Raw genomic sequence first — 27,186 nt, 5'->3', positions numbered from 1 at the left:
TAGAGCAGGTTCTGATATGCCTTGACAAGAGGTTGTTACCTTAGCATGAGTTTTCTTTACCAATGAAATCACTGGTCTGACCTCCTCCCGCCCCCCAAGCCCAAATGTATATGAATAGGGAATTATATTAAAGTATAGAATGAGAGGAAAGATTTCATACTGAACAGATTCACAAGATTTGGTTTCAGATGTTGACTCTGAGATTTAATGGACCCTGTGACTCTAAGCAAGTTGCTTAACTTCTAGCAGAATCATTTGTATATTAATGATGATAATAATCACCAAGAGTTAAAGAATGGGAAAAAGATGTGTTGTAACTCAGACCTAAACAGGAACCATGGTCAACCGGTGTATACTTGCAGACCTGTAGCGAAGAAGAACTTGGGGCCTCTTGAAGAAGTCACATAGCTAATCAGTTGCTAGGTCTGGTTGTTTTCTACTTCTATATCATCCAGAGGAGTGCTGGTAAATGTTTAACAATAGATATTCTGACCAAAATGAATATATCTTTCATGTCCTTTCCCTTCTTTCTATTCATAGGACTACCACTCTAAAATATTATATACAGTAACTTTCTGATTAATCCCTGTCCTTTTCCATTGTGCCTCCCATATCTTATCTCAAGATTGCCCTCCCTTCTCTCCCCTCCAAAAAAAAAATCTGAAATCAAATTGTTTTCTGTGTTTGTGGCTCATTATTGATTTACAACCTCCAATGGGTCATGATACCAAAACCAAAAAAAAAACCAAAACCACGAACCAAAACCCAAACAAAACAACTCTACCCCTGATTTACAGTGTCTTTAGAAATACTAACTGCATAGCTAATTATAATATGTGGAGAGGCTACGGTATGGCTTGGTCCTTAGAGTGAATCCTAGCTCTGCCTTTGGCAAGTGTGACCTTTGGCAAGTAACTAACCTCTCTGAGGCTCAATTTACTCTTCAAATGAAAGTAATAATTGAACTCTGCTCTTTACAGGGTTTTCCAGAAGATTAATTTACATCGTTAGAACTGTCTGGCCCAAACACAAATGTAATTTGTGCTGTCCTGAGTTTAAAATTTTGAATTTTTCTTCATACTAAAGACTAGAGGCAGTAATCTCTTAATCCTTGTAGTTATTTAAAGAGGCTTAGGAATTGAGTGTCAGCTAGTTACATTTAAAAAGCTTTAAATCAGCTATACTCCTTTGTCTCTCTGAAAATGTTTGCTGTTACTGGGTGGATTTCAGTTTAGATAATTTGCATTTTCATATGCAGCATTGAGTATTGCTATAAGGTGTAAAATAAATTTATTATTTTAAGTATCTTTAATTTTCCCTGTGTGGGTACTTTTTGTCACTGGTGTGAGCAATATCACTCATCCATGTTAACAAAGCTCATTTGTATTATGCAAAAGTTACTTAGAAGTCTATTCTGATGCTTACTGCTGGCATGAAGGTGGCCCTGGCATTTTGAAGGATATGCCAGCTAAGTGTGAGAAATGGCAGTTCTTCCAGGCTGGAAAGAATTTGGATAAGTTGTTAGTGTATCCGTGATCCTAGAATTAGCCTAGGTAAAAATTCAGAGAGACTTCAAGACCAGGTTGATTTCAGATTGTCTCCAGTCAGATTATAGCAGTCAGGTAGCTAGTCAGTAAGCCCTTAGTATGTGCCCTTAGCCACGTACTAAGTGCTGGGGATAAGAAAGACAAATAACAATCCTTGTTCTCAAGGAGCTCACACTCCAATGGAGCAACTTTCAAAAGACTAAGTACAGAGTTATTGAAGTTGGTCTGGGCTGATGGAGGATATAGCTACATTTTGCATCATTAAAATAAATGTTAACCTGGCTTTATTCATTCATGGGCATTAAGACATTTTTGCTACTTGGCATTGTTACTTTGTGTTTTTACCAAGCCCTACCTAGTTGCGTGTAATGAATGTAGTAAAATATTATTGTGCTGTAAGAAATAATGAAAGAGATGATTTTAAAGAATCTTGAGAAGTATAAACTATTGAGGAGCTGAATGAGGAGAATCAGGAGAACAGTTTATATAATGCCAATAGCATTGTATAAAGAAAAACAACTCTGAAATACTTAAGAACCCTAATCAAAACATTGGCTAACTATGTATCCAGAGGACCCACCTCCTAACAAAAAAAAGTAATCTACTTGACATTCATGAAGAGGTTTTGGGGGTGTTGGTGTTGCGGGCTCGGAGGTTGAGAGGTTGTGACCCCTCAAAGACATGGGTCTTCTGGAATGAATTCACATACTCAAGCATTCTTTAAGCCAAGGTGGCAAAGTTTATTGTAAGCAGGCAAGGATTCTTAAAGGATCCTGAAACCTTAGAGAGGTACATTTAAAGTTTATATAGGATAAAATACAATAAAACATGTGCCAAATATGCTAACTAGGGGATTCAGGATGGGATTAGGGAGTGGTTAAGGAGTGGTCAGTTCTTAAAAGAACATGCACTTCTTGTACCTACTACGCAGGCGTTTTACCCAGAGTTCACTAGGAAAAGCCCACAAGGGGGCTGCATGGAGGTGTGATTTTAGGCCTGCTCCATCACTAAGTCAACTAGAGTTGAGGGTAACTGAGAGTTGTCCAGTCTGTCACCAATCAATGTCTTGTTAGACAAGATAGATGTAGGGAGTATACATATGTCTTAAGTCTAGAATACAGTTAATGAGGAGCCTAGAATGTAGATAATGAGGTAGGGTGGGAGGATAGTACAGTAGTGGGTAAGAATGTCTTTATGATGCAGTGCAAAGACAGTTTAAACTAATAAATCCTGCAGGTGCTGTTTGGAACTGCACCAGGGAGAGAGATAAGGGTCTTGCTGGGGCCCACTCATGAGTAATTGCTAGGCACAGGGTCCTTGGGCTGGGGAGAAACTGTCAGGGATAGTATTTCTGAGGCTAGGGAGAAATTGGTGTCCAAGTATAAGCACCCAAGCACCACATCGTTGGCACTCCATGAATGCCAAGGCAGAGTTGCCTGGAATGAATTCACACACTCAAACCTTCTTTTAATCAAGTGTCAAAAAGTTTATTGTAATGCTTTAGCAAAAGTGAGCAAGGGTCCTTATGGGAACCTGCAAGAGACTGAGGATGGCGCTGGGATTTATATGGAAAAGGGGCATGGGAAAGGAATGCCAGGGATGCTAATTAGGTAATCTTGGGGTCCAGGTGTCTTTGGGATCTAAGGATGGGAAAGTATAGGGAGTATACCAGATATTAAAGGAGTTGTCAGAGGCATGGGCATTGGGAATCCGGTGCCAAGAGAATATGCAACAAGAGAAATTTTTCTCACAGGACAGGGAACTACTGAGAAATTGGAAGACTTATAGAGACTTGATCTTAGGGCCATACATTTTTAGATATGGCTACCGTATTTATTTTAATTGACTAAGTTTATTTGTTACAATTTTTTCTTTCTCTGTTTTTAATTGGGGTATTTGAGTGAGTATAAGAGGCTTGGCAATAGTGATACCAAAAAGAAAAATTAGGCCATTGAAACATTTTTTTTAAAATGTATAGAAAAGAAGAGAAGGAAGTTCAGGAGGACTCCCAGAGAAGCAAAACAGTTTTGAAAGTATTATATGGTTTAAAAAAATGGTATGAAGTGGAGACCCATGGTTTCATATATAATCCCCATTTTGTGTTCTTCTCAGTATATGGGAATGTTTTTGGTATTTTCAGTTCCAAATTAAAATGAAATAAAAACAAGCCTGGAGCAAGTCCCTTAACTTTTGTTGGCCTTGGTTCCCTCATCTATAATATAATGCTTTCTCAGGACACTGACTTCAGTTTCTTCCTTCTCCAGTCTATACCCAGTAGTTAGCAATTTCAACTCTACAAATGCTTGTCTCTCAAATACTGTGTCCTGTTGCCACTTATTTCTTGCCAAATCTTACCCTTGTTTTACTCCAAGCATTTGCCTTCTTTACTCCTACTTACAACACCCCCTTTCCACCAACTAGAGAATACCACATAACCATATTAAATGAGTACATTACAGATTCATATTATATAAACTCAACTGAGCCATCACTTTAGCAAGGCAGTCCTTTTATTCCTCCCTACATGGTTCTCTATCTCATTCCTCACAGAAGCTATTCTAAATATTTTCCTCCAGGTCATTTGGTCAACAGGATGACAGACTAGCCATTTTTTCGAGTCCTCTCTAACTCAGAAAAAAAGAGGAATTATGTATTAGAGGCAGGGCTATTACAGCTGAATCCACAGAACAAGAAAAGCAGTCCAACAAAATAACAAGTGTGTAGATTAACAGTGAAGAATACTGTTCTTTAATGCGCTCATGTAGCACACTCTCATCTCCATCAACTTCCATGCTCCTGGAGAGTGAAATAACTGACCTAAGAGCATGTATTTAGAACACAAACAGGTATTTCCTTCTTATTTTAGAGACTCTGTTCTTATTCCTCTTGAATGCCTAGTTATATTTCTCTAGCTAGTTTTGTTCTGCTTGGAGGCAGGGACTGAATTCAGGGGAAAGTAACTTCCCAATGTATGTGGAGATCAAGACAGTGTTATGATCCATACCAGAGGAATGCTTGCCATCAAAGGAGGAGGAGAGAGACAGTGAACAACAGGGGAATATGAAAAAAAAAAACAGATTCAAATCCACAAATTATGTCAAGAGGATTAAAATTCAAGTTTTTTTTTTGTTTTTGTTTGTTGTTGTTGTTGTTTTGCTAGAGAACAAGCAGATAATTCGCCATGGAAGACCTTCAAGTCTATTATATAAGTACTGTTGAAATAATTTTTCTTAAGCAGAGATCTCACCATATGGTTTCCCTATTCAATCAACCCTTTTACCTGACTATTCCTTCTAGGATAAAATATGAAGTCTTCCATTTAGCTTTTAATGTCCTATACAACCTGATGTCAAACTGTCTTTCTGCTGTCATTCTATGTTACTCTGTTTTCTACACTATCTGATCCAGCCTTCTGTATTCTTCCTATGAGATACTCCATTTTCTGTCCGTTTGAACTTTGTACCAACTTTCTCCCATGCCTACAATACATTCCTTTATCACTTCCTCTTCACAGACACTCTTTGCATTTAAGCCACAACTTAAGCACCATCTTTTTCATGTAACCTTTCCTTATTCCTCAACTGCTAATACCCTCCCTCTCAAACTGCTTATTCTATATTTGTATTTATTACCTTTATACATTTCTCTGTATATGTACTGTTATCTCATGGCAGCACCTTCTTTACAGTTGAAGCTCCTTGTAAGTAGGGATTGTTTCATTCTCTATACTTCTGTCCCCATTGCCTAGCACAAAATAGGTGCTTAATAAGTATTTGTTGATCAATTACTTGATTCTAGATTTTGAACCTATGAAGCTATTTCATTTCTCCTTAGAGGACAGTGTCTGTAGCTTGATGTAGAGGGAAGAGTATTTCATTAGGAATCAGTGAACCTGATTTGGAAACCCAAGCTTGCTGCTTACTTTCTAAGTCATAAGTCATTTAACTTCTTTGGGTCCACATTCAATGATCTATCCAGTTAGTGGAGGGTGATCTCTGTGGCCCATTATTGATCTAAATCAGATGATAAATCTTTTTGTACCTTTTAGGTAGGCCTCCAATTCAAATTCAAAATTCTTACTTCTACTTTCTTACCTCCTAAGTATTCTTCAGTCCTTAGGAATCTCTTTTGTCCTTTTCCACTCAAATTACTTACCAATAATCTCTTTTTAAATTTAATGAAACTATATTTTCTTGATAACTTTGTCATTATGTCACAAACATTTCCTAATACATACTCCTTCCCATTTTTGAATCCTTCCTAGTACCAAAGAAAAACAGTTAAGGTCATACATAACTAACACAGTGAATGTGGTGTTCTATCTTTCTAATCCTTTTCTTGGAAAGAAAGGTTGTTCATTATCTATTCTCTAGGATTGAGTTATTATGGTGATTAAGAGTTTGTTTTCATTTTAATATTATTTCCTTGACCATGACTGTAATCATTGTATAGACAGCTAGATGGTTCAATGAATAGAGCACTGGGCCTGGAGTCAGGAATGCTTAAGTTCAAATCCGTTCTTAGACCCTATGTGACCCTGGGTAAGTCACTTAACCTCTATTTGCCTTAATCCATTGGAGAAGGAAATGACAAACCACTATAGTATTTTTGCCAAGAAAACCCCATTGACGGTATGGTCCATGGGCTCATGAAGAGTCTGACATGACTGAACAATTGAACAACACATTCATTGTGTATATTCTTCTGGCATTATTTTCTTTATTCTGTGTCAGTTCATTCAAATATTCCTTTATTTCTCTGAATTCTTTTTATTTGTTATTTCTTTAAAAAAATTTTTTTATTAATTTATTCATAACCATTCCATCAATATTTATTTATTTATTTTTTATGTTTTAAGTTCAGAACAAAAAATTTTAATTTTTTAGAAGAAAAAAAGTTGGATTGGAAATAAAGACACCTGAGTTCTAACCTTGGCATTTCTGTTAAGTGGCAGTGACACTTCGATCAAGTCACTTTCCCCCTCTAGCCCACAAGTTCCCTCATCTGTGAGACATGATTTACCTAAAATTATTCCCTCCATAATTGCCAGTTATTTCTGAATTGCCAAACCTAATGGCCTTTTTTCACTTCTCATCCTCCTCAACCTCTATGCCACCTTTGACATTATCAGTCACCCTCTTCTCCAAAATATTCTCTTTTCTGTAGGATTTTAGGACATTGGTCTCTCTAGTTCTTCTGCTGCCTGCCTGATTGATCCATCACAGTCTCTTTCTCTATATTTTATTCAGGTTATTTCCAATAACTAACTGTAGGCACTCTCTTTTCTTCTCCCTCTATGCTCTCTTTTGTTTTTTAAGGTTTATTAATTTATTTAATTTTGGTTTTCAACATTCACTTCCACAAGATTTTGAGTTCCCAATTTTCTTCCCATCTTGTCCCTCCCCCAACCCCAAGACAGTGTGCATTCTGAATACCCTTTTCCCTAATCTGCCCTTTCTTCTATCTCCCAACCCCCCCTCTCTTATCCCCTTCCTTTTCTATTTTCCTGTAGGGCAGGATAGATTTCAATACCCCATTCCCTGTATATCTTATTTCCCAGTTGCACATGAAAACAATTTTTTTTAACATTTGTTTTTAAAACTTTGTGTTCCAAATTTTCTCCCTTCTTCCCTCCCCACCCATACTCATTGAGAAGGCAAGCAACTTGATACAGGTTATACTTGTGTAGTCATGCAAAACACTTCCATAGTAGTCATGCCGTGGAAAACTAACTATATTTCCCTTCATCCTGTCCTGCCCCCTGTGTATTCTGTTTTCTCTTTTGACACTGTCCCTCCTCAGAAGTGTTTTCTTCTGATTACCCCTCCCTCAATCTGCCCTCCCTCTATCATGCCCCTGCTCTCTTATTCCCTTCCCCCCTATTTTCCTGAAGGGTAAGATAGCTTTCCATACCCAATTGAGTGTGTATGTTATTCCCTCCTTAAGCCAAATCCAATGAAAATAAGATTCACTCATTCCCTCTCACCTTCTCCCACTTTCCCTCCCTTGTAAAAGCCTTTTCTTCTTTGTTTTATGTGAGATAATTTACCCCATTCTATGTCTCCCTTCCTTCTTCTCCCAGTGTAATCCTCTCTCACCCCTTAATTTTATTCTCCAGATATCACCTGTGCCATCTGTCTATCTCTCTGTCTGTCTGTCTGTCTTTCAATCTGTCTGTCTCTCTCTCTATACATACATGTAATTTTTTTCCCTGCAATTACCCTAATACTGACAAAGGTCTCATGAGTTACAAATATCATCTTTCCATATAGGAATGTAAACAGTTCGACCTCAGTAAGCCCCTTATGATTTCTCTTTCCTGTTTTCCTCTTTAGGCTTCTCTTGAGCCTTGTATTTGAAAGTCTAATTTTCTATTAAGCTCTGGTCTTTTCATCAAGAATGCTTGAAAGTCCTCTTTTTCACTGAACGTCCATTTTTTCCCCTGAAGGAATATACTCAATTTTGCTGGGTAGGTGATTCTTGGCTGTAATCCTATCTCCTTTGCCCTCTGGAATGTTATGTTCTAAGCCCTGCTGTCCCTTAATGTAGAAGCTGCTAAATCTTGTGTTATCCTGATTGTGTTTTCACAATACTTGAATTGTTTATTTCTAGCTGCTTGCAGTATTTTCTCCTTGACCTGGGAACTTTGGAATTTGGCTATAATATTCCTGGGAGTTTTCCTTTGGGGATCTCTTTCAAGAGGTGATCAGTGGATTCTTTTAATTTCTATTTTGTCCTCTGGTTCTAAATTAGCAGGGCAGTTTTCCTTGATAATTTCTTGAAAGATGATGTCTAGGCTCTTTTTTTGATCATGGCTTTCAGATAGTCGAATAATTTTAAAATTCTTTCTCCTGCATCTATTTTCCAGGTCAGTTGTTTGTTTTTCCAGTGAGATATTTCACATTGTTTTCTTGATTTTTCATTCTTTTGGTTTTGTTTTACAATGTCGTGATTTCTCATAAAATCATTAGCTTCCAACTGCTCTATTCTAATTTTTAAGGGAGTATTTTCTTCAGTGAGCTTTTGAATTTCTTTTTCCATTTGGCCAATTGTGCTTTTGAAGTCATTCTTCTCCTCATTGGCTTTTTGGACCTCTTTTACCATTTGGGTTAGGCTATTTTTTAAGGTGTTATTTTCTTCATTTTTTTTGTTCTCCTTTAGCAAGCTGTTGACTAGTTCTTCATGATTTTCTTGCATCACTTTCATTTCTCTTCCCAGTTTTTACTCTACTTCTCTTACTTGCTGCTCAAAATTCTTTTTGGGCTCTTCCATGGCCTGTGACTGATTCATATTTTTCTTGGAGGCTTTACATGTAGGAGCTTTGACTTTTTTGTCTTCTTCTGGTCGTATGTTTTGATCTTCTTTGTCTCCAAAGAATGATTCTATGTTCTGACTTTTTTTTTTTGCTCAGTTTGCTCATGATCCTAGCCAGTTACTTGAGTTTTAAGCTCTTTGTTAAGGTAGAGTTCTGCTTCCGTTGTGGAGAATGTAGTGTCCCAAGCATTGGGGGTTTTGTGCAGCTGTATTTAAAGATGCTTCTAGGGACCTGTAAGTTTTCAGTTCTTCCAAGGTGGTATGATCAAGGGCGAGGTGTTTAGTCCTTTCCTGGCCTGGTCTCTGGTCTATGAGTGACCACAAGCACTCTTTTCTTCCTTGGGACTGTGAAGAGGATTCTCTCTTCTCCGCCACCACAAGTTCCACAACACCAGCACTCCTTCTTGCCCTGGGATCACCACCCACAACTGTGACCCAGATCCAAGCATAGGCAAAGCAAGAGAATCCTGCCTCAGCACTAGCAAAGAGATCCCTGCAGTCCCCTTGTGATCAGCCACTCAGTTCTTCTTCAACCTGTGGCCAGAGAAGCTCCAGAAGCAGCCACCGCCCTGGGGTTGTGCCAGGTCTGGGGCTGGGACCAAGCTTCTCTCTCACTGTGGTCACAGACTTTTCCTACTGACTTTCTAAGTTGTCTTTGGCATTTGTGGGTTGAGAAGTCTGGAAACTACCACAGCTCCCCGTTATTCAGTCCCCTGAGGCTTGTTCCAAGTTTGCTAAGGCCTGGTGTTTCCCTGCACATCCAAGCTGAACTGTATTTTTCTCCCAGACACTTCTTATCAACCATCCAGATTATCTTGGACTGGAAATTTGTTTCACTCTGTCTTTTTGTGGATTCTGCTGCTCTAGAATTTGTTTAGAGCCATTTTTTGTACAGGTATTTGGAGGGGTTTGGGGGAGAGCCATGCCTTCTTCTTACCAAACCTGCTCTTCTTCCTCATTCCTTGTCAGTGGGCCTACCATTGCTTTAGGAACCTAGGTTCCAAACCTTGGAATCATTTTTGATTATTCCTTTAGTATGTCTATTGAATCTATTCTTTCTTCCTGTTTCCCAGTGCTGCCATCTCAGTTTTAGTCGTTGGATTAATATATCCATAAAAGATGCATCATATAGACTTATGCAATTACAAATAACAAAAACACATAATAAAGTTATTAGATATTATGGGATACCAGTTTCAAGTCCATTAAGAAGGAGAGTTGTTGGGTTAGGGAGGTGTTAGAGATTTATCAAGGTCAAGTGTTCAAAACTTTTGGAAGATTGAGAGGTCTGTGTAAAGAGGAGTTTTTTGTTGTTGTTTAGTTGTTTCAGTCATGTCTGACTCTTTGTGACCTTATTTGGGATTTCCTTGGCAAGGATACAGGAGTGGTTTGCCATTTCCTTCTTCAGCTTGTTTTATAAATGAGGAAACTGAGGCAAACAAGTTTAAGTTGACTTCCTCAGGGTTACACAGCTAGTAAGTGTCTGAGGCTGTATTTAAACTCATGAAGATGTGTCTCTTGACTCCAGGCCTGATGCTCTGTGCACACTGTGCCACCTAGCTGTCCTTAAGAGAAGCTTATTATCTCTCAAATGTGTTACACTGATTTAGAACCTATTAATTGCTATTTTTAATCCCTCTCTGAAATCTTCATTTGATAAACCTTTTAGAATATTAATTTTTTTCTTACTTTAAAAATAGGCAAAGCATTTAAAAAATGTGTGAATCTATTCAACCCAATGGTCAAGAAAAGAAGACATACCCATTCAAAATATTTTTGTTTTAAAAATTGTTATTCATATGGTGACAGAGAGGGGCACAAACAACTTTAAGATTAAAGAAAATGGTAAATGAATAATGGTTGGATTGATTTTGTCAAAGGAGAGATAGTGTTGTCCTTATTAAAAAAAAAGTTTAAGTAAACAGAAGCCCTCATTAGCGTTTAAATACTCAAGCTAGAGTTTGATCCAAGCAAAATAATGTGAAATGTTAGTGCTGCCAGGTATTCCTGTCTCTGTTATTGTTAGGAAAGACATGATGTGGATATTTGGCTGTTTGCTTATCTGATATCCATCTCTCCTATTAAAGAGCAGAACGCACATGGCCAACCTTTTGTTATCTAATTTCCCGGCTGAAGTACAGTGTTGGGCTCTGCCAGACTTGCTTACATTTTACAAGTGTTCACCATTAACTTGGTTATCTCTTCCTGGTGGTCTGTATCCTGCCACTTAGCTGGAAGTGTCACATACTTGCTCATTCATGTCTCCTAAAATTAGTTGTTCTTATTCATCTTGTATACAGAAGGAAAAAAAAACGAGCACAGATTATAAAATTTTAGCATCATATAGGAAAATTATTTAGATTAGAGAACAAGAATGTTATGAAGTATTATCTTTTTATCAAATGCCATGTCAATGAAAAATAACAACTATTATTTTCTGAGGATTTATGTTTGGAGGATGATCAAGATGCAGAGAGATATACTGAGACTAGGATTCCTTATTAAAAGTTCAGTTTCCTGTATTTTCTTCCTCTGAACATGGATGAAAAATATAGCTTTCTGCTTGTAGGAAGAATGCATTCCCAATTTATATTTGGTTGGGGAATGCTTCAAATGAAATAGAGATTTGAAGTTCTAAAAATGAGAAAAGAGGAAGCTAAAGACAAGAGATTGTTATAAAGGCAATTTAAGAGAATTTTATTAACAGTGAAAAAAATACTACTTGAAAAATTCATTGTCTCTGGCAGCAGATGGTCCCTCTTTTGGCATTACACTTAAAAATGTCCTGGTTTGTGAATCTAGTAACCAAAATGAAAATATACCTAATGTTTTTCTTGTTACAATTACTTTAGTAAAGAAATCGAACAGTTTTTTTGGGAGAGGACATTGTTTTCTTTTTCATTTCCTTCAAAATTTTCAGTGATTATATTTTGATTTGACAAGAGAACTCATAAAAATGATTTCTTCTCAAGGACTTCCTTCTCACTTCCCCAGTCTCTCTAGTAAATAAGTAATGTGGTTAAAGATGTGCTTTTTTTTTTTAAGTAACATTAAATGTCTTGTGGCATTAATATGATGTCTCTACTTTCTCAGAAACCTAAGCACCTTGGGCTTTTGTTTCTCCTGTTGTTTCACAGAGTTCAATTGCCTCCCTGAACAGCAAACAGCTGTAGTGCCAGAAAGTGATTTAGTTGGGTCACAGGTTCCCATTAGGCAAATACCTAGCTAGGAGAGTTGATTTTCATTCTGTACCCAAACACACCAAGAAACAGAATTTGTTGATATACTTGGTCATCTAACCTTTTAATAATCATTATTAGCTCCTACATGGGAAGATGATACTTGTAACCTTTGAGAACTATATTTTTATTATGATATTTAGACAGAGTGTACATAGAGAGAGTGTGGGTATAAGTTGACTTCGACATGATGATAAATTTAATTAAGAGGTGAAAAGGGATTATACTGAGAGAAGAGGAGAGGAAGAAGCAGAAGAGGGTGAATTTCATCACATGAAGATGCACAAAGACCTATTACAGTAGAGGGAAAGAAGGGAGGGAGATTGGCATTGTTTGAACTTAACTCTCATTAAATTTGACTCAGAGGGAATAACATATTCAGGTATAGAAATAGGAAGTAGGAGGGGAAAGAAAAGGGAGGAGGTGGATAGAAGGGAGGGAAGGGAAAGAAAAGGGAAGGGCTGATAGAAAGGATAGCAGATTAAGGGAAGTGGTGGTCAGAAGCCAAACTCTAATGAGGTGGAAAAGGGGGAAAGAAGAGAGAAAAGCATAAATGAAGGGGGAATAGGATGGAGAGAAAGGCACGGTTAGTAATCATAAACTGTGAATATGAAAGAGATGAACTCATCCATAAAATGGAAGTGGATAGCAGAATGGATTAAAAACAAAATCCTACAATATGTTGTTTACAAGAAACACATTTGAAGCACAGGGATACAAACAGAATAAAAGTAAAAGGCTGGATGAAAATTTATTATCCTTCAGCTGAGGTAAAAAAGCAGGTGTAGCAATCCTGACCTCAGACAAAGCAAAAGCAAAAATAGATTAAATTAAAAGAGATAAGAAAGGAAACTACATCCTGCTAAAAGGTAACATAGACAATGAAGTAATATCATTACTAAACGTATATGCACTCAGTGGTAGAGCATCCAGATTCTTAGAGGAGAACTTAAGTGAGTTACAGGAAGAAATAAACAGTATAACTATACTAGTGGGGAACTTCAACCTCACCCTTTCTGAACTAGATAAATCTAACCACAAAATAAACAAGAAAGAAATTTAAGGAGGTGAAAAGAATTTTAGAAAAGTTAGATATAGTAGACCTCTGGAGAAAAATGAGTGGGGACAGAAAGGAATATACCTTTTTTCTCAGTGGTACATGGCACCTAGACAAGAACTGACAGCATAAAAACCTCACAATTCAATGCAGAAAGACATAAATATTAAATGCATTCTTTTCAGATCATAATGCAACAAAAATTATGTGTAATAAAGGACCATGGAAAGATAGGCAAAAAATTAATTGGAAACTAAATAATCTAATCCTAAACAATGAGTGTGTCAAACAAGATATAGAAATAATCAATAACTTCGTTAAGAGAATGACAGTAACGAGAGAACATACGAAAACTTATGGGATGCAGTGAAAGTGTTTTTTAGGGGAAATTTTCTGTCTCTCAATGCTTACATGAATAAAATAGAGAAAGAGGAGATCAATGAATTGAGCATGCAACTTATAAAGCTAGAAAATGAACAAATTAAAAATCCCTAATTAAATACCAAATTAGAAATTCTGAAAATTTTTTTCTGCTTCCCGAAGCCAAGATGGCAGAGTAAGAAGTAAGCCGCTCTCACCCTCACTTTTTGACCTCCAAAAGCCTGGAAAATACTGACCCAGGAAAAACCCTAGAATAGATGAGCCAGCAAAAAGACATGGTACAGCAGGCTTATAATAAGCCCAGGAAGCTTGGGGGATTAATGGGAAAGGTCCCTCTCACTCTGGGGAAGAGGAAGCAGCACAGGATGGGAGGTGTCCCAGAAAGCCAGAGGCAAGCCCCACCTCAGCATCCCGGGGGGGATACTCAGACCGAGGGTGATGGAGCAGGGAATCCCCAACACCAGGACATGTGAGTGCCTCAGTACAGGCAAGGGAACTGGGAGACACCACCTTGGAAAACTACCACGTACATTGGCATTCTCCAGCAGGCAAAACACCCAGTGCCTCAGCACAACTCTGGGAAGCACAAATGTGGTGCTGATACTTAAACCGTGAAGGACTAAAACAGAGAAAGAAAATGATAAACCGATTTCCCTAATAAATATTGATGCATAAAATTTAAATAAAATATTAGCAAAAAGATTACAGCAACTTATCATGAGAATAATGCACTATGATCAGGTAGAATTTATACCAGGAATGCAGGGCTGGTTCAATATTAGGAAAACTACCAGTGTAATTGACCATATCAACAACAAAACTAAGAAATCATATGATTATCTCAATACATGCAGAAAAAAGCTTTTGGCAAAATACAGGCCCCATTCCTATTAAAAAACACTAGAGAGCATAGGAATAACTGGAGTCTTCCTTAAAATGATAGGTAGCATCTATGAAAAACCATCAGAAAGCATTGTATATAATGGGGATAAGCTAGAAGCATTTCCAGTAAGCTCAGTGGTGAAACAAGCATGTCCATTATCATCACTGTTATTCAATATTGTACTAGAAATGTTAGCTTTAGCAATAAGAAAAGAAAAAGAAATTGAAGGGATTAGAATAGACAAAGAAGAAACAAAGCTATCACTGTTTGCAGATGATATGATGATATACTTAGAGAATCCTAGAAAAAAAACTACTTGAAATAATAACTTTAGCAAAGTTGAAGGATATATAATAAACCTACATAAATCATCAGCATTTCTATGTATTACTAACAAAGCTCAACAGCAAGAGATAGAAAGAGAAATATCACTTAAAGTCACTGTAGACACTATAAAATATTTGGGATTCTATCTGCCAAAACAAACCGAGGGACTATATGAACACAGTTACAAAATACTTTTCACACCAATAAAGTCACAACTAAACAATTGGAAAAAATATTAGCTACTTGTGGATAGGCCAAGCTAATATAATAAAAATGACAGTTATACCTAAATTCATTTACTTATTCAGTGCTATTCCAGTCAAAATACCAAAAATTAATTTATAGAGTTAGAAAAAATAATAACAAAATTTTTCTTGAAGAACAAAAGGTTCAGAATATCAAGAAAATTAATGAGAAGAAATGCAAGGGAAGGTAGCCTAGCCATACAGGATCTAAAAATGTATTATAAAGCAGTAATCACCAGAACTACTTGGTACTGGCTAAGAAACAGAGGGGTGGATCAGTGGAATAGGTTAGGTACACAAGACAATAACTATAGTCATTACTGTTTGATAAACCCAAAGACTCTAGCTTCTGGGATGAGAACTCACTATTTAACAAAAACCCTGGAAAAAGTGGAAAAGAGTATGACAGAAACTACGATAGATCAACATCTTACATTGTATACCAAAATAAAGCCAAAATTGGTACAGTATTTAGATATAAAGGCTGATAGTATAAGCAAACTGGGAGAGAAGGAATAGTTTATAGTCAGACTTTGGAGAATGGAAAAAAATTTTACTAAACAAGAGATAGAGAACATTATGAAATGCAAAATGGATAATTTTGATTACATTAAATTGAAAAGTTTTTGCACAAACAAAGCCAATGCAACCAAGATTAGAAAGGAAGCAGAAAGCTGGGAAACAATTTTACAACCAGTGTCTCTGATAAAGGCCTCATTTCTAAAATATATAGAGAAATGAGTCAAAATTATAAGCATACATGTCATTCCCCAATTGAGAAATGGTCAAAGAATATGAACAGGAAGTTTTCAGATGAAGAAATTAAAGCTATCTGTAGTCATATGGAAAAAAAAATGCTTCAAATCAGTATTGATTAGAGAAATGCAAATCAAAACAACTCTGAGGTACCACCTCACACCTATCAGATTGGCCAACATGACAAAACAGGAAAATGATAAATGTTGGATAAGATGTGGGAAAATGGTAATACTAATGTGTTGTTGCTGAAGTTGTGAACTTACCCAACCATTCTAGAGACCAATTTGGAACTACGTCTAGAATTCTGTAAAAATGTGCATACCTTTTGACCCAGCAATACCACTTTTAAAACAAAAACAAAAACTAAATTAATTAATAAGAAGTAATCATGATTGGCATAAGCAAAAAAGAATTGTGTCTTACATACCAACATCTGTTTTTGAGGATGATAAAGATAATAAATTTTAGTAACTTTTTCTAAGCTAAATCATCATATAATTTATTACTTAGTGCTATCAGTGCAAAACCGTATATTAGAGGCAGATAGCAAAAAATACATTTGAAAATGTGCTTCGGGACTAAGAAAATAAGTGGCCAAAATTTTGTAGATTCCTCAGAAACCTCATGCCTTTGAGGCATGAAACTTACTTCAAGTAGAGAGATGGAAGGTATTGGGTATAACAAGTTTGGGAATAACATTATAAAAAGTACTGTTTACTTATATATGAATATGTGTATATATGTATATGTATGTGTGTCTTTGTGTGTGTATTTTGTTCAGACCTCTAATTTCATCAGTGTTGCGAACCTGGTTTAGAATCTCTTTTCATGGATGTGGATTGATATCTCATCTGTTAGTTTATAGTACTAGTAGTAATAATAATAAAGCTAGCATTTATATAATGCTTACTATGTGCCCAGCTCTTTTCAGTTATTTCATTTGAGCCTTTCAATTATCAAGGGATGTAGGTACTATTATCCCCATTTCATACATGAGGAAACTGAGGTAAATAGAATTTGAGTTGCCCAATAGGACTTGAACCAAGAGTTTTCTGTCTCAAGGTTGCCCTTATTTCCAGTATGATTTAAGTTTATAATATATATACCATATTTTTAACTATGTCCTTTAGGTATTAGCAAACATGAAAAGCCTGGTTACCTTTGAGGAAGTCATCTTGGTATCAGTCTCTCATGGGTAATCAGATGAACAACTTGTTAGAATTAACCTTGGTTTAGAAGATCAGTTAATCAATCTTTCTTTTTTTTATTCTCGGCATTTAGCGCAATGCCTGTCACATAGTAGGTGTGTAATAAATATTTGTTGATTGATAGATTAGAAGAAAAGATAAAAATGAAAATAAACTATGGCATGCAATGGTAACAGCCCCATTCTGACTTATTCTAACTAGTAATTAGAATATATTCAACAAACATTTATTAAGTACCACTATGAGTAAGTCCATGTTTTATAGTGCAGTGCTTCAGAGCTCACGAGTTGGAATCAAGAAGACTTAAATTCAAATCTTGCCGTATAGACACTGATGGTATGACCCTAGACAAGTCACTTAACCTCTGTCTTTCAGTTTCTTCATTTGTAAAACTAGGATAATAATACCTACCTACCTTCTAGGGTTATTTTGAGGATCAACTGAGACAACATATGTACTGTGTTCTGCAAAGGTTAAAGTGTTATATAAATGCTATTACTATTGGGGATATGTAAAAACAAAAATAAATAGGTTTTTTTTCCCCCTCAAGGAGGTTACATTTCATTTTGATATTGAAAAAGGTGTGAAGAAGATGAAGGAAATGATATTTATTGTTGTTCAGTCGTGTCTAACTCTTTATGATGCCATGCACCGTAGCATAACAGTCTTTCTATCCTACACTATCTTTTGAAGTCTGTCCATGCCTATGTTCACTGTTTCCCTGACGCTATCATCTATCTAATCCTCTGCCATTCCCTTTAGGCTTCAGTCTTTCCCAACATCAGGGTTCTTTCCAGTGAGTCCTGTCTTGTCATTATGTGGCCCAAGTATTTAAGCTTCAGCTTTGGTATTTGACTTTCCAGGCCCAAGTATTTAGGTTTCAGCTTTAGTATTTGACTTTCCAGTGAATAGCCTTTGACCTCCTTGCTGACCAAGAAAATCTCAAAAATCTTCTCCATTAAGCCTAGAACAATAATTACTTTCTTCTTTAGATTGTTGTACAAAATTCATTTTGTTTCAGCTCAACTACAAAAAATAAAACCTCATCAGTTTAGCTGGTCACTCATTTGCATGCATGTAGACAATATATGAATATAAACAAATAAAATTATATATACATACAAACATATATTTTCTCCTTCAACAAAGTGCCTTCCATGCATATGAAAGTTTTGGAAGATTAATGTGAGATAACTTTTTTTAAAAAACAATCTGATTCTCAGTATGAAAGAAGGCACAAAAAATAAGTATCTAGTACAGAGTATAAATTAGAAAAGAATTCCTTATAAATGATGAGGTCATCCAAGTGTTTTGCTTTTTACAGTTGTTGTTGTGCTGACTGAATGAAGCTTAAGACTTTAGAGCCTCCTTAACTAAATATAAAACCGGTCAAACCTGACTCTTCATAGAGTTGAGGTATGGCACGCCACTAGCTTGCCCAGATACCTTCAGTCCTGGTTCCCTTCAGCCACAGCAAGAGGGACCTTTCTATTAATCCTCCTAGCCTGCCAAGCTAAAAGGCTGCTGCACCCTGTCATTCTGCTGGCTCCATTGTTCCAGGATTTTTCCTAGGGTGATATTTTCTGGGTTTTTCAAGGTCAATAAGGGAGGGTGAGAGTGACTTAATGTTTGCTCTGCCATCTTGCCTCTCAGAAGTGCTGGAAAAGATTTTTGAGATTCTCTTGGTCAGCAAGGTCGAAGGCTATTCACTGGAAAGTCAAATACTGAATAAATCTGACTCTTCATAGAATAATCAAGTGATGGAAATTTCTGTCATCCAGACTATAATTTGCATTCTTAATCCATTAACATGTATTATCCAAATCAACAATCAGGTGGTCTCAGAATTGCATAGGAGAAAGAGAGAGGTTTGGATTAATTTTGGGAAACTGGTAATTTTCACTAATCTGAAGCTGTTTCTTATTGTGGGGTGGGACAAAACACAAATATCTGTCTTTTTTAACAGTATATTTCCAGTAATGTCACGTAGCTGTACATCATGGAACATCACAAGCTCCAAAAACAGATCAAATTTGCTGGCAAACCAAAGGACAATGAAGAGACATACAGTGGTCCTGTTGGCTATAGCAGATTTGCTATGATGACACATAAAAGAGATGCATAAAAATATAACATAGAAAATGTTTAGAAAAGGGGATGGGTTGATTATTTAGTGAGAGCAAAGATCTTGTGAAGAACCACATTATTTTCAGAAAGCTAGAGGAAAATCTTTAGCCCATTGTTTGACTCCTTTATGGAGAATGAATAGGAAAATGTGAATGAGGGTTATATAGGATTAGAGCAAATTATTGGGATGCGACTTGTACTTTGATAAGTCAATTGAGATATTAAAGTATTTGGTAAAAAATTGACATAAATTTTATGCCAGAAAATGTTAAATAAACTATGAATCAGAGTTTTCTAACTTTTCTTAATTCACTATTGTTTTTAATACTCTTCTTTGGCCAAATAAATCCCATTGGAAAAAAATGAGGTTGCACATATGTTACTAATATAATTTTTTAAAGCCATGGTAAAGCAGAGTGAAAAAAAAAGTGCAGATCTGTTAAAGTGGACTCGAAGTAGTGTTTGCTTTCCAACTTTCTATAATGTGTTTTAACTGGATTTTAAGATAAAAATGTATTTTTTTACAAAGTAAATAAAGTATTTTATTGGTAAAATTTACTTTTTTTATAAGCCATACTGTGCACTGTCATAAATCCCAATGACATCTCAACCTTAGAGCAGGAGTTCTTTGCCATTTTTTTTTTTTTGTATGTCATGGACAACTTTGGCAGTCAGGTGAAGCCTTTGGACCCCTGCTCAGGAAAAAATCTTTTTCAATATATTAAACAAAATAGAGGATTAGAAAGGAAACTTCTTATTTTGGAGTAAAGATACATCTTTTTCCATCCATGTTCATAGATACTTAACCCTAAATGATTAATAAAAGGAATGTTTCTCTTATTGTCAAGTTTAAGAAATGATTTTTGTTTTTTAAAATGGGAGGAATTTGCAAATGATCCAATTTAGAAGCAGGGTATGATACTAGAAAGAGCAGTAGACAAGACATCAGAAAGATTAACTTTAATTAGGTCTTCATTGACCCTTGGACATTTTCCTTACAATTACAGGCATTAATTTGATCATCTATAAAATGAAAAGTTTGAATTACGTAATTCTAGAATCACTTCCACCTATAATGTAACAAACCAGGATTTGAGTTCTGGCTCCATTTAAGTAGCTCTGGGGCAATTAACCTTGCTAAACTTCATTTTTTATTGGTTTAAGGGAAAGGGTGCTATGTACATTCCCTAGCTTACTTTGTTGTGAGGATCAAATGAGAAAACAGCTATAAAATGCTTTGTAAATCTAATGCTTTTTGCATTTGAATGCAAAATAAGGAAATTATGGGTCCCTGAGATGTTTTCCAAAAGGTCTGAGAGATCAAAATTCTTTTGTCAATAATACTAAGACGTTATCTGCCTATTAAAATACCCTTTCATATTACAACTACATATCTGTGTACAGCCAGATTTTCTTTATGTACTTTAAAGGATTTAGAAGCACATGCGAAAATCTGTCTATTAATCCAGACATTAAGGAGATTTGCAAAAAAAGAAAAAAAAACAATGTCAAACTTTTCTAATTATTTTTGTTATGGAAAATAGTTATTTCTATAAAATAATACCAAAATGTTCTAATAAACATCTTATGGATTATGAAACTGAGGACAAATAGTAGAGAACAGAAGCAGATACCTTCAAGTTTATTTCTTGGAGCTAGGATAAAAGAGGGAAGAGGAAGGAAGTCCTCCCCTTCCCATCAGTTTAGTTCATGGTGTCCACACCATGGATTCACTGAGATCTTCACCATCTGGATGAACTAGGAAAGAGTATCAGAAAAAGAAAGCTGTAGTCTGTTTCTTCTTTTTCTTAACTTTTATTTTTGTTTTCAGTTCTAGATTCTTTTCATTCTTCTATTCCTTCCTTTATCCACTAAAAAGAAATGAAATACAATATCCATTATACATTATGAAGTCATGCAAAACATGTTTCTGCATTAGCCATGCTCCGAAAAACAAACAAACAAACAAACCAAGGAAAATAAAGAAAGGAAAAAAAATGCTTCCGTAATCACTTTTTTTTTTTTTGGTTGGCCGTGGGGTTAAGTGACTTGCCCAGGGTCACATAACTAGTAAGTGTCAAGTGTCTTAGGCCAGATTTGAGCTTGATTCTTCCTGTCTCCAGGGCCGATGCTTTATCCACTGTGACTGGGTATTCACTTTGAATACCACTTTGTATTCATTGTCTGTCTGGAGGTAGATATCATTTTACAACCATGAGTCCTTTGGTGTTGTAGTGGATTATTGTATTGATCTAAATATTTCACAGTTGATTATCTTTACAACATTGGTGTTACTATATAAATTGCTCTGCTCATTTCACTTTGCATCAGCTAATATAAGTCTTCCCAGATTTTTCTGGAACTGATTTCTTACAGTGCAATAGTGTCCCATCCCATTCTTCTACCATAACTTGTTCAGCCATTCCCCAGTTGATGGGTATCCCCTCAATTTCCAAAAAGAGAGATGCTATCAATATCTTTGTTCATGTGGGTCCTTTTCCTTTTTGTTTTATTTCTTTGTATGTAGACATAGTAGAGGTTTTGCTGGATAAAAGAGTATACAGAGTTTTATAGTTCTTTAGGCATTATTCCAAATTATTCTCCAAAATGGTTAGACTATTTCACAGCTCTGCGAATAATGCATTAGTGTTCCTATTTTCCCCCATTCTCTCTGCATTTGTCATTTTCTTTTTCTGCCAACTTAGCTAATTTGATGAGTGTAAGAGTTAAAACAACTTCAGAGTTGTTTTAATTTGCATTTCTCTTATTATTAGTGATTTAGAACATTTTTTCCATATGATTTATGATAACTTTGATTTCCTTCCCTGAAAATGGCCTTTTGATGTCCTTTACCATTTATCAATTGAGGAATGGCATTTATTTATTTATTTTTCAAATTTGGCTTAGTTCCATACATATTTGAGAAACTGAGGCATTTATCAGAAAAAAAAAACTCTCTGTAACCCTATCTCCCAGTGTCCTGCTTTCCTTATAATTTTGGTCACTTTTTTTTTCCCTGAAAAACAACAACCACAACCAACTTTTTAATTTTATGTAATCAAAGTTATGTAACCTCCTCCCTCCCTCCCTCCGGGAACCTCTCTCTCTCTTGCTTGGTCATGAATTCTTTCCCATCCATGGATCTGACAGATAATTTTTCCATGCTCCTGTAATTTGCTTGTGTCACCTTTTGTTGTTCATCTTTCATTCCTGAAGGGGACCAATGTCATCTAAAGAGTGATGTCTTGACTTGGGTTTGAGTGAGGCAGAGGTGCCTCACACTCTCCTCTAGAGCCATTGAAGTCCAGTAACAGAACAAAGGTCAGGATAATGGGTAATGACTCAGGATGCAGTGACCTTGGCCTTTCTAAGTTGAGGTCTTGCCCTTTATGTCTAAATTGTGTACCCATTTCAAGCTTTTCTTGGTATATGATGTGAGATGATGGTCTATGCTTCATTTCTGCCAGACTACTTTTCAGTTTTTCCAGCAGTCTTTGTCAAATAGTGAGTTCTTTCCCCTGGGATCTTTCACTTTATCAAACACTAGGCTACTGTCCTCAATGCTTCCTGTTTATTGCATATTTATATTTTCCATTGATCAACCACTCTATTCTTTATCCAGTATCAAATTGTTTTGATGATTACTGCTTTGTAAAATAGTTTCAAATCTGGTCCTGCTAGGCCCCCTTACTTCACTTTTTTTCCCCATTGATTCCTTTCATAGCCCTGGCCTTTTTTTCTACCAGATGAAATTGTTTTAATTTTTCTAGCTGTATAATGCAGTTCTTTGGTATTTTGATTAGCACGGCCTTAAGTAAATTAAATTACACAGTATTGTCATTTTTATTTTGTTGGGTTGGCCTGCCTATTGAGCAATTAATATTCTCCAGTTATTTAAATCTCTCTGTGTGAAAAGTTGTGAAGTATTTTATACTGTCTTCAGTAATTTTAAATAGAATTTCTATTTCTGTTCCTGTTAAATTATATTGTTAGTAATATGTAGAAATGCTGACAGTTTGAGTTTGCTAAAGGTGCTGTTTCAACTAGTTTTTTTAATTGAATCTGTAGGTTTCTGTGAGTATACCATCATATCATCAAAATATGGAAGTCTTCACAAATCTGCATGTCATCCTTGCATAGGAGCCTTGCTAATCTTCACTGTATTGTTCTAATATTAATATATGTGATGTTGAAGTAAGCTCTGCTCTATTTCTTCAGAAAAATTGACACAGAACAAAATTCTCTCTATCTGAGAGACAGTGATCTTTTGTAACAAACATTGGATTTGGAGTCAAGTCAAGTGTTGGTGCCCAACACTTAGTGTCTGCATGACCCTGGCCAAATAATTTATTTTCCTTCACCTTAGTTTCTCCATTGATAAATGGAAGTAATAATATTTATATCTTCTCTTGTACTATAGTACTAGTCTGGTGAGGAAAGTGCTTTATAAATATTAACATATTTTATAAATGAATTATTAAATGTTATTATATCAGTGTTAGTAGAGAGGAAGTGTAGGTCATCTACAGAGACATTTTTACTAATCAGAAATGACTCACTGTATATCGTTGGTTCCAGACACCTTTTCTCCTTCATTTGTTAAGAAAAATTGAAATTAAAGTCATAAACAATAGAGCACCAGCCCTGGAGGCAGGAGAACCTGAGTTCAAATCTGGCCTCAGACACATAACACTTACTAGCTTTGTTACCCCAGGCAAGTCACTTAACCTCAGTTGCTGTGTCAAAAAAAAAGTCCTAAACAAATTCTCACTTTTCCCCTATCAAGAATAACACCAGCATGGAAGAATGCTACCGGAATAAAAGCTGGATGAAAGAAGATTCATGAGATTTGCATTTTTTTAATGAATTCATTTAACTGAAGGTTACAGGCCACTTTTCTTAGAAATTCTGGAATAGACTTCACTCCTAGGGCCATTCTGGAGGAGCATTCTTCACGAAAGAAATCTTTTGGCTTTCTTTGTATCATCAGAGATTAGCACAATGCCTGGCACATAGTAAGAGCTTGATTCATGCATGATGACTGACAAAAAAAAAATCCAGTCATCATTTTTTTTTTTTGGGAGGGAGTGAGTGCTGGAAGAATAGTGATATTATGAACACAACAGAAAGAATTTAAAATTTATTTTTAAAATTTGAGAATTACCAGTTTTTAGATAAAATCACTTTGCAAAACATCTAATGAGGAAGGTTCAGTTCACTGGTTCCAAGTCACTACTAGATGTTCCTTAGTTAATGATTTTATATATACACACATTTTTTTTAGAGTTTGCTTTGCTTAGAGCTAATTTATTTCTTAATCTACCTTCCTTTCTTATTCACACTTTTGCCTTCTCCACTTTCCCTCCTCTTTCCCTGTGGAGTGAAATGTTTTTCTACACTCAGCATTCTTTGACAAGTTCAGATTGAGAGGGAGATCCAAGTTATCAGTCACTCCTCTAACCTTTTCCTTCTTGTATAGCTTTCTACTTCTATACCCTAAATATATGAGCTAATCTTCCTCATCTTTCTTTTCCTCTTTCTTCCATTCTTCTTTTAAGAGCATGAGAACATAACAAAACAACTTACAGGCCCTGTAATTAGAATTTTTCTGTGACTCCTTATGATGATAGGGTCCTGATTGGACACAAGTATCATCTTCCTGTATTAGGATGTAAATAATTGATCCTTTTTTAGTCCCTTGTGATTGTTGGCTCATGTTTCCCTTTTTACATTTCTTTTGGTTTTGTTTTACGTCTTGATTTCTCTTAAAGTCACTAGCTTCCAATTGCTGTATTCTAATTTTTAAGGAAGTATTTTCTTCAGTAAGCTTTGGACTTCCTTTTCCATTTGGCCAATTTTTCTTTTTAGGGCATTTTTCTCCTCATTGGCTTTTTGGACCTCTTTTGCCATTTGGGTTAGGCTATTTTTTAAGGTATTATTTTCTTCAGTATTTTTTGGGGTCTCCTTTAGCAAGCTGTTGACTTGCTTTTCATGATTTTCTTGCATCACTCTCATTTCTCTTCCCAGTTTTTCCTCTACTTCCCTTACTTGCTTCTCAAAATCCCTTTTGAGCTCTTCTAAGGCCTGGGACTGATTTATATTTTTCTTGGAGGCTTTGGATGTAGGAGCTTTGACTTTGTTGTCTTCTTCTGGTTGTATATTTTGATCTTCTTTTTCACCTAAGTAAGATAACATACTCTGACTCTTTTTGCACTGCTTGCTCATGATCCCGGCCAATTACTTGAGTTTTAAACTCTTTGTTAAGGTAAGAGTCTGCTTCCAATGTGGAGAGTGTACTGTCCCAAGCTTCAGGAGTCTGTACAGCTGTTTTCAGAGATACTTGTAGGGACCTATAAATGTTCAGTTCTTCCAATGTGGTATGATAAAGGGCGAGGTGTTTTTACCTTTCCTTGCCTGTGACCACAAGTACTTCTTTCTGTCCTGTGACTGTGAAGAGGGGTTCCTCTTCACAGCCACTACAAGCTCCACCACGCCAGGGCTCCTCCTCACACCAGGGCTCCTCCTCACGCCAGCACTCCTCCTCACCCCAGCACCACCTCCCAGAACTGTGACCCAGATCCAAACATGGGCAAAGCAAGAGATTCCTGCCTCAGCACTGGCAAAGAGATCCCTGCAATCCCTCTCTGATCAGCCACTGGATTCCGCCTCAGTCTGTGAGCCAGAAGCTCGGGAAGCAGTGCCCCCCCCCCCCCCCACGCCCTTGGGGAATGGAGCTGAAACCCTGCCTTCCTCTCTCAGCACTGCAGAAACAGACTTTTCCCACTGACCTTTTGAGTTGTCTTTGGCATTTGTGGATTGAGGAGTCTGGAAACTGCCACAACTGTCCGCCATTCAGTCCTCTGAGGCATGCTCCAGGTTTGCTGAGGCCTGCATTCCCGTGCCAGGCTGCGATGCGCTCCCAGACCGGCTCGATACACCTTTCTGATCAATCATTCAGGTTTTCTGGGGATGGAAATTTGTTTCACTCTGTCTTTTTGTGGGTTGTGCTGCTTCAGAATTTGTTTAGAGCCATTTTTTATGAGTATTTGGAGGGGTTTGGGGGAGAGCCTCAAGCAAGTCACTGCTTTCACTCCACCATCTTGGCTCTGCCTTTTGTGTAAATTCTTAATATGGTGAACATAGTCTTTATTGTTAGGGTTCTAACCTAATAGATAATAGATTTAGAATTGAATGAGGCATTAGGGATATTTTTATATAACAATTTTATAGTTGAAGAAACTGTAACTTAGAGAGTGACTTGTTACATAGATAGTAGGTTACAAATCTGGGATTTTAACCCTGGTCCTCCATTTTAACTGTGCTATACGTTATCTGTTTGTCCTCAGTTAACCAACAATATTAATAATAACCATTAGCATTTAGAGACCTTTTTCAAGTTTAAAAAGTGCTTTACATGTTGTCTCACTTGATTTTCAAAGCCACCCTACTTAGCCAAATGTTATTATCCCCATTTTACAGATGTGAAAACTGAACCTAAGAGACAGGTTAAATGAATTACTGAAGGGCACTTACGTAGTTGGTACATGAGGCAAGATTTGAATTTAGTACTTCCTGACTCCCAAGTCCAGCAGTGTATCTACTGTATTACCTAGCAATAGACAGATTTCTTATTTATCAAGTGCATATGTTTTATTTCCTTTCTAAACAAAGTTCTCGATATTAGTCCCAATAATGTATTAAACGTGCCTCTGATAAAAATTTATCAAGATCCCATTCAAATCATTAAATCCTTAAAGCCACTTTACTAACCTCTGATTTTATATGTTGTTTTTAGACAAAGTGTTATAACATAGACCTTGTTTTTTATTTTATAGCCATAATATCAGTAGATCATATATATTTTCCTTGAAAATTTGTACAATGTTTTCCCCATATTATATGATTTTTCTTTTTACAGAAGAAAATTGAGGGTCACTGTGTTAAGTGAATTATCTGGATTGACAAACAAATATCATAGCTGGGGCTCAAACCCCGTTTCTCTCTACTGTAAGGCTAGTAGGTTTTTTTTATAACAATTAAATATTTTGTTGCCACTGCTACTTAGCGTAATGCCTTAAAAGGTAGTTCATATAATGTCT

The 27,186-nt window shown here is 36.3% G+C and overlaps 1 protein-coding gene and 1 non-coding gene across 3 annotated transcripts in view; one reads left to right on the top strand and one right to left on the bottom strand.

Moving 5' to 3' along the window:
* TLL1 (tolloid like 1) overlaps positions 1-27,186 on the top strand; it is a 327,523-nt gene that overhangs the window by 63,007 nt on the left and 237,330 nt on the right. The window lies entirely within an intron of this gene.
* Positions 23,183-23,289, bottom strand: LOC144455559 (U6 spliceosomal RNA). The gene has a single exon (XR_013484276.1). It is a non-coding gene; the product is annotated as a U6 spliceosomal RNA (small nuclear RNA).

The sequence above is a fragment of the Phascolarctos cinereus genome, unplaced genomic scaffold, assembly GCF_003287225.1.
Source record: "Phascolarctos cinereus isolate Bilbo 61053 unplaced genomic scaffold, phaCin_HiC Scaffold_9;HRSCAF=440, whole genome shotgun sequence".
Lineage (NCBI taxonomy): Eukaryota > Metazoa > Chordata > Mammalia > Diprotodontia > Phascolarctidae > Phascolarctos > Phascolarctos cinereus.
This window is presented reverse-complemented; position numbering and strand designations above follow the sequence as displayed.